Raw genomic sequence first — 12462 nt, 5'->3', positions numbered from 1 at the left:
AATAATTTTGAGGCTTCCTCTTAAACACAAATGTAAGCATTGAGGAAAAGAGGTCTGCATCCCAGGAAAAGGAGGGAGGAAAAAGGAATAAGAGAGCAACAGCTGAAGTATGGAAAAGAATAAAGATATTTTTGGAGATTTTTTTATTAATATTAATAAAAAAAAGAAAAAGCAATTTTGAAAGCAGAAATCTGCACTCTAACCCTGGCTTTCCTAATTGGAACTGAAGTTGACTGTTCATCCGACTTGCAAAGATTCAGTTTTCCCATTCAGTCATGTCAGAGAGTCCACTGAATGCCTGGAGCTGTGAACCATGCTGTCTTCTAAGTTCAGACTAGAAGATTTACAGTGGTCATTAAGGATTAACATATTCACACCTGATCTTCACTGCTGGTGCCTTCTGAGCCATCTTCTACTGTGTCTTTATCAATGTCATTAACTGTCAGTTGTCCCCCAAAGACATATGATCAAATCATTGTTCAAGTAAAACAAAGCAGCAAGAAATACCAGCACTGTAACCAATCCTGTATCTGTGAATAATTGCATGGGCATATGTGAGTATTTGCAGGTGTACCTGAACATGGAGACTGGAAGACAACCTCTGGTGAGAAATGCAGTTTCTTTTTGAGACACGTCATGAGTGGCTGATCTGAACTCTCCAGTCAGGTTAGGGTATTTGGGTAGCTAATCCTAGCTCTCTATCTGTATCTGTTTCTGCTTCTCCAGTGCCCGGCCTACAGCTATGCACCACATTGCCTGGCTGATTTTTGACATGGGTTCTGAGAAATGTATTGAAGGTCTTCATGCTCAGAGGCAAAGGCAAGCACATCAGGACTAAGTTAACCACCTTTCTCTGTGATTGTTTTTTTTTTTTTTTTTTTTTTACAGCATAAGAATTTATTCTGATACAGAGTATAAAACCCTAATGAGATCAGAGGCATACTGTACCACTATTCTGAAGAGAAAATGGTATCTATAATAAATAAGAGAGCTGTTTCTCTGAAATCTAGGATAGAACATGAGTAACTTTGGATTTAAAAAAGCAAGAAGCCTTCATCAGATGTACTTTTAAAAAATGATGGACTATTCTCATAGAAAAGAAGTAGAAGTCGAGGGCACTTTAATTAGCCCTTTCATCATTGATTTAAGAATCCACACTAGGAAGGTGGAGCATATGTTTTCTAAAATGTGACAAAGTAAAGCCATTACACATAATTTAATGTTTCTGATTCTAAAACAATTTAAATCTTCCTTTTTATATTCAAGAGTTTTCTAGAATGATTAAGATACATAAGGGGGGATCCCATAATTATTGTTTCTCTCAGTGTCTGTGCTATGAGGGTTATATTTAGGAAGTGGTCTCTTGTGCCAATGCATTCAAGTGTACTTTTTTCCTCTTCTATAGGTTCAGTGTGACTGGCTTTATGTTGAGGTCTTTGAACCATTTGTATTTGAGTTTTGTGCATGGTGATAGATATGGGTTTATTGAAAAGCTTTTCTAAAGCAAAGGACACGGTCAACAAGACAAAATGACAGAATGGGAAAAGATCTTCACTAACCCGATATCAGACAGAGGTCTGATCTCCAAAATATACAAAGAACTGAAGAAATTTGTGATCAAAAGAATAAATAATCCAATTTTAAAAATTGGAGTACAGACATAAACAGAGAACTCTCAACAAAGGAATCTAGAATGGTTGAAAGATACTTAAGAAAATGTTAAACATCCTTATACATCACAGAAATGCAAGTCAAAACAACACTGAGATTCCATCTTACACCTGTAAGAATGGCCAAGTTCAAAAATACTGATGACAACTTATGCTGGAGAGGTTGTGGGGTAAAGGTAACACTCCTGCGTTACTGGTGGGAATGCAAGCTAGTACAACCCCTTTGGATGTCATTGTGCCATGTCTCAGAAAATTAGGAAACAACTTTTCTCACAACCCAGTAATACCATTTTTGGGTATATATTCAAAGGATGCTCAATCGTGCCACAAGGACATGTGCTCAACATGTTCACAGCAGCATTGTTTATCATAGCCAGAACCTGGAAACAACTTAAATGCCCCTTGACCAAAGAATGGATAAGGAAACTGTACTTCACACAATGGAGTACTACACAGCAGAAAAATAACAACCTCTTGAATTTTGTAGGCAAATGTATGGAGCTAGAAAACATCATTTTGAGTGAGGTAACACAGACCTAGAAAGACAATTATCATGTGTACTCACTCATAAGTGGTTGTTAAACATAAAACAAAGAAAACCAGTCCACAAATCACAATCCCAGAGAAACTAGGCAACAATGAGAACCCTAAGAAAGACATACATAGATCTAATATTCATGGATAGTAGAAAAAGACAAGATCTCCTGAGCATGGGGACCTTGGGAGAGGGTTGGGGAGGGGAGAGTCAGGGAAGGGAGGAAAAAATGTAGAGCTCAATAAAAATTAATCAAAAAGATACATAAAGGATTTTACAGAATATGTGAAGATGGATACTTAAAAGAAATCTCACACTATCTCAGAATTGAGTATAATATAGGGCTATTTATTTAGGGGTAGACTAACAGATTACAATCTTCTGCTCAAGTGGGGACCAGCAACCAAATCTGGCATCCAGAAGAGAGAGACAGGATGCATGCTTTACATTGTCATATATAGTATTTATCTGGCAGTCAGAAGAGAGAGAGACTGGATGCATGCTTTACATTGTCATATATAGTATTTAGTATAAGAGGCCATGTACCTTCTTTCCCTGCTTATCAGCTCCAATAATTTCCTCAATTGTTTCAAATCTTTTTACTACTGTCTTTTGCAAAGCCTGTATCTCCTGGCCTGCATATATTTCTAGTGATTTCATAGAGGCTCCAAGCTTCTGGTCCTCATTCTGCATATTTGATTCCAAGGTCTGAAGTTTTTCCTTTAAGGATAACACCTCATCCTTGGACATTATTTGGATAATGTGCAGATTGCCATCGTGGAGAGATATTCTATCTGCTAACCTATCATAACTTTTTAACACATTTTGATTGTCAAATTCAACAGTATGGATTCTTTAAAATAATTTCTCAGTATTCTTTGACATGGATTTAATTTTGTTTGTCAAATCATGTTACTTTTTCAATAGTATTAATTTTTCATCTTACTTTTGATTTCTGATGATATTAATCCTGTCAGCTACCTGTTAATTATTAGTCTGTAAATACTGTATCATTTCTAAAACTGCCTCATTCTTGGCTCTGTTATCAAGCCATTTTCTTAAGGACATAATATAAATAAAAAATGGATGTATCCCCGTAACCATATAAGTCTTGCAGAATACAATCCATAGCATTAGCAAAAAAGTTACTGAAAGTTTCAATGGTAATTATATCTGCCATTATATAACTTTCAAGTTTATTGATTTATTAATTACCTGTTATGGAATTTGGTAAATTGTTTTATGGGTAATAATCTTTATAGTCCAGCAAGTGTCTTGGTTGCAGAGTCATGACTAGCAGCGTATCCTGGTGCCTTGAACAGTCCTGAGCCACTTAGTTTCCCCTGCCTTAATGCTGATTAAATACTGAGAAATATGCTTTATTTGACAAATTAAAAGCAATTAAATCAATTTCATACATGGAGAAAGAAGCCCAGAACTCAGGAGCCAGAAATATAAACCAGAGTTATGCAAATTGCCACATGGCAGGGAACATGACAGTGGGGGTGGGGGTAGGCTTGCACATGCTTGGGAAATTTCAATTTGCAGCACACAGTTAGCTCCACTGTGGTGGGGATTTTACAAAAAAAAAAAAAAAACACTTAATAGGTGGTGTAGGAGGGTCTTCTTTCTATGTGTTGCTTTCATTGGTCAAATAAAGAAACTGCCTTGGCTTTTTGATGGGGCAGAATTTAGATAGGTGTTGTAGACCAAAGAGAATGCTGGGAGAAAGAAAGCAGTTTCAGGCAGATGCCATGGCTCTCCTTTCTGAGACGGTTGCTGGTTAGACTTATGCTGGTAATGCACAGTCAAGTGGAAATACACATTAATGGAGATGGGTTAAACTAATATGTCAGAGTTAGCCAATAAGAGGTTACAACTAATGGGCCAAGCAGTGTTTAAATGAATACAGTTTCCATGTAATTATTTGGGTAAAGCTAGCCAGGTGGCTGGGAGCTGAGCAGGATGAAAAGCAGCCCACTCTCCTTATACAACAAGTAGTTAAAAGAAAGTCAAGAGGGTGGGAATGAGAGACTTTCTGGGCTGTGGATCATTTAGGACTTTAAGCTGATCCACCTGGTAGGTGTGGAGTTGACATGCTCATGAGACACCAGATAAAGATGGACGCTTTGAAGAAATCTCACACTAACCCAGAACTGAGTATAATAGAGGGTTATTTATTTAGGGGAAGACTTGATGTGGGAGGGTCTTCTGATTGAGTTGATTTCATTGGTTAATAAAGAGACTGCCTTGGCCCATTTGATAGGCCAACACATAGGTGGGTGGAGTAGACAGAACAGGATGCTGGGAGTGAGGCAGATGCCTCAGGCAGACTATGCCTCTCCTCTCTGGGACAGACGCGATGGAGCCAGCCACCAGGTCAGACATGCTGAATCTTTCCCGGTAAGACACCACCTCGTGGTGCTACACACATTACTAAATATGGGTTAAAGCAAGTATGTGAGAATTAGCTAATAAGAGGCTGAAACTAAGGGGCCAGGCAGTGTTTAAAAGAATACAATTTGTGTGTTGTTATTTCGGGGCATAAGCTAGCCAAGTGGCCGGGAGCCGGGTGGGAATGCAGCCCGTCGCCTCTCTCACTACAAAGACTCACAGATTACAGTCCTCTGCTCAAACCAGGAACAACAACTGAATCCAACAGTCTGAAGAGAGAGGCTGGATGCATTATTTACAACAGAATATATAGTATAAGAGGCCACACTCAAATGAGCAGGTATCTTAAAAGCTACTGGTGATAGGAATTCCTACAGCAGATATGTAACTAGATGTTTTCATAATCCCTTTATAAGAATAGTCAGAAACATTTTTAATTCCTAATTTGTGAATAATTTCAATTCATTTCATTTTAGGAATATTTTGAATTATTTCATAAATTCCCAATGCTTTTTTCTTGTTCACAAGACCTCTCCAAATTTTTGTCAGATGTTAAGGAGTGGAAAGTGGGTCTGAATGCTATAACAAACCCTGAAGATTGCATCTCAAAGAGACACTAGAGTGCCTCTTCAGAGAACATTAATCTAAACTAGGAATCTTACAACCAGGTCTTGCAGGGCAGATGCACTAAGTGAGGCAAGCAGAGAGTGACTAGGGACTTGAGATCAATGACACAGCCAAGTGAAACACAGGCTTCAAGCATGAATATCCAGCAACTTAGTCATGACTCCTACATTCTCCGACACAAGATTTCCTTGAATGTGCAGCTGAACTATTTTTGTAGGCTCCAGTGTCACTTAGCACCAAAGCAGAAAATGATTTCTCCTAGAATTATTAAGAATAACAGGAAGCATGATGGTTTCTGTTCTAAGTACTTAATGAAAATATGTTGGCAGGGTATTTGTGTCATTGCAATAATTGCTTAAGAGGTCAGCATCTTCTAAATTGAATCCTCATGTCTTCTCTGGTGAGTAGTCACTGTGGAGATGGCTCGCCTTCTCTTTGATGCCTTGAAATTCTTAAGCAACACAATCCTCCAGGTTACACACTATTGTCCACCATACCCTGATGTGGGAGGGCCTTCTGTTTTAATAAAGGAACTGCCTTGGCCAGCCCCTTAGGTGGGTGGAGTAGACAGAACAGGAAGAAGGAAGTGAGGTAGATGGCTCAGTCAGATGCCACGCCTCTCCTAAGTGAGTCAGATGCCACGCCTCTCCTAAGTGAGATAAATCGCCATGCCTCTGCTCTCTGGGCCATGCCTCTCCTCAGGGAGACAGATGCGATGAAGCCAGCTGCCAGGTCAGACATGCTGAATCTTCCCTGGTAAGACACCACTCGTGGTGTTACAAAGATTATTAGATATGGGTTAATCAAGATGTGAGTAAGAGGCTGAAACTAATGAACCAGGCAGTGTTTAAATAAATACAGTTTGTGTGTTGTTATTTTGGGGCATAAGCTAGCCAGGTGGCTGAGAGACGGGTGGTGGGAACACAGTGGTTAAAAGAATACAATTTGTGTGTTGATATTTTGCATGTAAAGCTAAGCATGCGGGAGCTGAGCGGCTGGAAGTGGGCCCGCAGCTCATCACTACAACACCCTGGGACATTATATAACAGGCTCATGAGAAAGGGTCTACTGATACATTTGTCATAAGTTAATTACATAGGACAATATTAAACCTCAAGATCCATCCACACATCCAACATGGCTCAAGTGGACACCAACCCAGCACTCCAGCAACTGGCCACTGAACTCATTCCCCCTTCCTTCCATCAGTTTGATCCCAGGGCTTCAAAGTTTGTCTCCCTTGTACAGAGTTCAGAGACACTCCTCAGAAAAGTTGCTTGATGTATCTCTTAACTTCATTCTTGAAAAGAAAAATACATAAGTTCTTGAAATAAAAACAACTGCTGGTTTGAGAAACCTTAAGACAATCACTAATTGGTAAAAATGCTTTACAAAAGGATCTTGTGAAGGCATTTCCTCAACTGAAGCTTCTTCCTCTAAGATGACTATAGCTTGAGTCAAGTTGACATATAAAACCAGCCAGTGCAGTAGCATTGTGGACAGATGCTTCATACTTTTGCATCCATGATGTCCCCAAAATAAAAGACTGTATTCTCAAACAGTGAGCAAAAATAAACTGTTCCTTCATTAAATTTCAATTATTAGTTATCTTGTCCTAGCATCAAGAAAAGTAACACCTACAACCTGATATATTTCACAGTCTAAATGATCGGAAGTCAAGCCTAGTCCCCAAACAATTCTGTGCTTTGGTTCCATACCCTATCAGTTACAAGTCTGTTGTTGCTATAAAGTTAAATAAATAAGCCAGATTTATCCTCCTTGCATACTCTGACTTTAAAAACAATTAATAGAATTGAAAAAAATGTTATTATTAAGCTGAAATAAAGGACTTGGTTTCTGCTTTGTTTTTCTAATGCAAAGCATCATAATTTTGACTCACTATTGCTTTGGCTGTTCAAATTAACACTTTTCTAGCATATTAAAATATGACTACGTGTGACCCTTGATATTTTTGATATGGGAAGTCCTTCTATATATGCTTTTATTGACTAATGAATAAAGCTGTTTTGGCCAATGGCTTAGCAGAGTAAAGCCAGGCAGAAAATCCAAACAGAAATACAGAAAGAGAGTAGGCAGAGTCAAGGAGATGCCAAAGGAGACAGATGCAAGCAGTGTAGTTATTAATATAGCTTCTGTGTGATTGTTTGGCTCTTGGCAGCTGGGAAACCAAAGAAGAGGCACCATTGACAAAATGGCATCTGCCATCTGGGACATGAAACCACATATGACATAAAAATAACTTTAAAAAGAGGGCTTTTAGACCTACAAAATTGGGGCCCAAGTTCAGTGTCTTTGTAACCACACTTTTTCAGATAGGCTTTGTTTGCTGTCATGAAGCAGATATGCAGCTCCTTTAAGAGAAGGCTTCCTGGTTCATGCTGGTGCAGTTATGGAGCACTTAAATGGGATTTGTGAATAGCATGTTACAAACTGCTTAATGGCAACCTAGACCCACTGCATTTCTGGAGCTGGGGCTGTGAGCATAGCTAGCAGGAGCAGTGAACATACCTCCACCATGCTGAACTGGTCAGAGCAAACAAGGAGGGACAGAGAACTGGTCCTAGCCATGACTGTTTTGCATTTGGGAAAAAAAAAAGTGCTCCTGGTCAGAAAAAAAGATTTCAGATACCCAATAAAGACAGATTCAAATTTAAAAGACCTCTGGATTTCCTCTGTGTCTGTGGTTATGTCCCCCTTTTCATTTCTGATCTTATTAATTTGCATGTTCTCTCTCTGCCATTTTTTTTTTTTTTTTTTTTTTTTTTAGTTTGGCTAGGGGTTTGTCAATCTTGTTGATTTTCTCCAAGAACCAGCTTCTTGTTTCATTAATTTTTTGGATTGTTTTCTATGTTTCTATTTGTTGATTTCTGCCCTCAGTTTGATTATTTCCAGTCTTCTACTACTCCTAGGTGAGTCTGCTTCTTTTTTTTTTCCAGAGCTTTCAGGTGTGCTGTTAAGTCTCCAATGAGTGCTTTCTCCATTTTCTTTAAGTCGGCACTTAGTGCTATGAACTTTCCTCTTAGCACTGCTTTCATTGTGTCCCATAGGTTTGAGTGTGTTGTGGTGTGGGTGGTATTCATTCACATCGCATATGTGCTGAGTCCTTAGGTCCCTGCCATTTTAAGGGTATTCTCTAAGCCAATCACACGTTTTGTAAGGATGTTTGTAAAATCAGATCAAAAGCCAAAAATATGTAATTGGAAATATTCATTAGCCAAACAAAATATTACTTTATAAGTTAAAACATTAATTGCTTCTGACCACTATATAGCTTATAATGACTTCGTATTTCTGATTTCCCTACTTCTACTCTCGGGGTGCTGTCACTGCAGCCTATACCATGAGATTTTATGTCTTTTGGTGGGAGTTCACACATGCAAGGCCTATACTACCTGAGCCCTGCCAACAGCTCTAACATTAGCAATGTTTATAAAAGATGATCCTCTGGCCACAAGCTCTTGGGTGATGTTGAGCCCTAGGCTCAAATTCTCCCTGGTAGTTAGAAAAGAGCTTATGTATTTTTGTCTCACAGATATAAGTAATATGATTACTTTGCATTCAAATACACTTCTAACTCTATAAGTTTGAAAAGAAATTTTCCCCGTGTATGTTTTTATAACTACTACCCAATGCAAAATGTATTGAATAAGTAACAAGCAAGCAGCTCACATAAATAGAATGTTTGGAGGGCCACTCAAATTTCATTTGCAAAAAAGTCCAGACCTATGCAATATTCTTTTGAGGGACTGACAAATAAGACATGACAGGAGAAGACTTTGTGTGTTGTAAAAGAAAGAAACATGCTATTTTTCAAATTAAGAATGACTAATGCCATCTTTTCGCAGCTTATGGAAACAGATGCAGAGACCCACAGCCAACCATTAGAACGAGAGAGAGCCCATTTTGGAGTTCTCCATCAGAACCCTCTCCTCAGAGCTTGGGGAACCCTGTAGAGAAAGCAGAGGAGGAATTGTGGGTAACAGAAGGGTGGAGAGCACTAAAAGAGGAAAACTCAGAAAATCAACTAAGTAGGGGTCTTGGGAGACACAGAGACAAGTGGCAATAGCAGAGCCTTCATGGGTCTGATTTATACACTCTGCAAATGTTTTGGTTATTGGCTTAGTATTTTTGTAATACTCCTGACATTGGGAGTGGGGGTGTCTCTGAATTTTTTTGCCTACTCTTCTAAACTCTTTCCTTTTACTGGGTTCCCTCATCCAGCTTTGATGTAAGGATTTGTGCCTGGTCTTATTAAATCTTATTGTGTTATGTTTGTTTTATATCCCTAGGAGGTCTGCTCTTTTCTTGGGGGAGTTGCTGTTTGGGGAGTGGATATATAGGTAAGAGAAGGTGGGGGTGCTGGGAGGAGTGGAAGGAACTGAACTTATGATTGGGATATTGTATGAGAGAAGAATTTAAAAGAAGGGAAGGAAGGAAGGAAGGAAGGAAGAAAGGAAGGAAGGAACAAACGAACGAACGAACGAACGAAGGAAGAAAGGAAGGAAGAAAGGAAGGAACAAAGGAAGGAAGGAAGGAAGGAAGGAAGGAAGGAAGGAAGGAAGGAAGGAAGGAAGGAAGTGAGGAAGGAAGGAAGGAAGGAAGGAAGGAAGGAAGGAACGAACGAACGAAGGAAAGAATGTGACTGAGCCAGCTTGTTCCTGAGCAATAGAGACGTCTGCCTCTGCATTTATGAGTGGCCAAGAAACAGGCCAGACACTCAGTTCTCTACTGCTGTGTAGTCAAAACAGAACTGGCAGTCAAACCTCTTAGTGTCTATGTGGCCACATGCTGTACCTGGTGGCAGTTGTCACACAGGAGGAAACTCTTAGGTTGGAAGAAGATGGAGACAGGCTGTTCTCACTGTCAACACCATCAGAAAAGGTTAGGATGCATCTGCAGTGATCCTGGTGTTGTTTAAGCTAGCTAAACAGACCAAGTGAGTAAGTTTGGTTGTTTTTTGTAAGCAAGATCATGTTTCTTTTGTTTGGTCATCTATGTGATTTTAGCTAATTTGAGATTTCATGGGGGTGAAAGTGCTTAGCGTGAAGCCCCCTTGAGAAGCTCTATTCTCTCAGGACCCCATTATAGTTTTGAGAAATTGATCCCAACTGGATATGTGAATAGCTAATAATTGATATTCCTATGAGCTATTAATCATGCTGAATATCAAAGCGATCATGGTTTGTGTTTAAGTATGAACTGCACAGTGAAAGCCAGAAGGGGGAGCACACATTCCCACATGCTCTTCTACTTGCCTCCCTAGAATTTCACTTACACACAGATGAGACACAGACATGACATCCCTGTCCCCACTGGCATGTGAGCCAAAGAGGTTTGGCAGCCAAGCATGCTTTTAATTTGATGCCAGTTTCATTCACACACTCAGTGAAAATGGATTAAATGCTTACCATACAATAAGCAGGTAAAAAAATAATGTATTTCCTCATTGCACATAAAACTACTGATGAAGAGTGAGGGCCCAAAACCTTATTTGCTGTAAGGTTGCTAGGCAAGCAAAGAAGGAGGTGTCATGGGTAAGGACAGGATACTTATATTTAGTAAGTTGGCAAGACAGGGCTAGGGAGATGGTTTAGCTGGTAAACTGTTTTTCACAGGAGCGCCAGATCAGATCCTCCAACAGTGTGTTCTGGTAGGAATGTGAAGTCCCTCCCATAGACTTCCATGTTAGAATACTTGGTCCCCTGTTGGCAGCACTGTTTGGGACGGTTAAGGAAGCTTTAGTAGGTAGAGCCTTTCTCCCCTAAGTGTTTTTTGCCAGAATATTTTAACTCATCAAGAGAAGGGAAACCAAGATGCATGTAGCAAAGCCAGAGACTGGTGTTTTCCTGCAATCTTGGCACTGACAAGGTAGGCAAATTATTTGAGATAAATGTGTGTATTATGTAATCATAAGTCAATAACCATAACAGGAGCATCTAACATTTCTAAATGGGCATCTGCCCAATATTAGGGACATGAGTGAAAATATAATACATAAGGTAGTACACATCACCACTGCAAACTTTAATATTTTCTTATGTAAATTATCAAATGACTAGATAGTCAGCAAGATTATAGGTCAGAGCGGCAGACTGGATCATAACAAACACACAGAACAAACAAGCTTTAGTTATTAGAAAACCCTCAAGGAACACTCACCATGATAGTCCATAATGGAAGCCACAAAGACATCCTGAACAGAATGAAAACCATTTAGATCTGACATGATGCATCTTTTGCTCATAATGGAAACAATATGAAAACCAGTAACAATAATCCAGGGAGAAAATAGAAGTGAGGTCTGCAGAGACGCTGAGAGGTGAAAACACCTGCTTGTGCAAGCATGAAGACAGTTTGCATACTTGGAAATCAAAAAAATGCTGGCTGAATGTGCATGTTATCTGTAAACCTAGCACTCAGAAGGTGGAGATGGGGTATTTAGAGGAAACGAGTTAACAAGACTAGCCACACCCATGAGCTCTGGGCTTAAATGAGAGCCCCTTTCTCAGTGAGAAAGGTGTACAGTGACTGAGGAAGACTTCTTTTATCTAACTTGAATATCTACACATAGACACATGTGACCATGCAAGTATACATGCAACAGCACACATACATGTATAGAAAGAAGAAAATATTAAAAATTCAATAACCTAAAGAAATAGACAGTTATAAATAACTCATGATTCTCATAAATTTAAAATAGATAGAACCTGATTGGGAAATGAATATTGTTAAGATACCACTTCTGCCCAATTCCATATGCAAGCTCAGTGCACTCCTTATCAAATTCCAACAGACATTATTTTACAAAAAATCATAATTTCTAAAAAACAAATACAAATACATAAATAACTCCTTAGCCAAAGCAATGGAGGAACAGAAAAATAAAGTTAAAGAATTGTATTACCTGGTATAAAATTACATTATAAATCTATAGTGACTAAAGCAGTATGTTTCTGGCACATCAGAGCTCCATAAACAACAGACCAGGACAAACAAGGGAAATCATAACACATCCCAGCTTTGTGGTCATTTCATCTGTGATAAAGTTATGAAAGCAACTCAACACAGAAAGGGAAAGTTTCTTAATAAAGCAGTTCAAAAACTGAGTATTCACCTGCCTGAGATTAAAAATTAATCTTCTTTTTATATAGCACAGACAACCCAATTTCCTTTGTACAGAATTTCCAGGAGTGAAAGCTAGCACAGGCCCAG

This window comes from Arvicola amphibius, chromosome 12 (assembly GCF_903992535.2).
Source record: "Arvicola amphibius chromosome 12, mArvAmp1.2, whole genome shotgun sequence".
NCBI classification, from domain to species: Eukaryota; Metazoa; Chordata; class Mammalia; order Rodentia; family Cricetidae; genus Arvicola; species Arvicola amphibius.
This window is presented reverse-complemented; position numbering follows the sequence as displayed.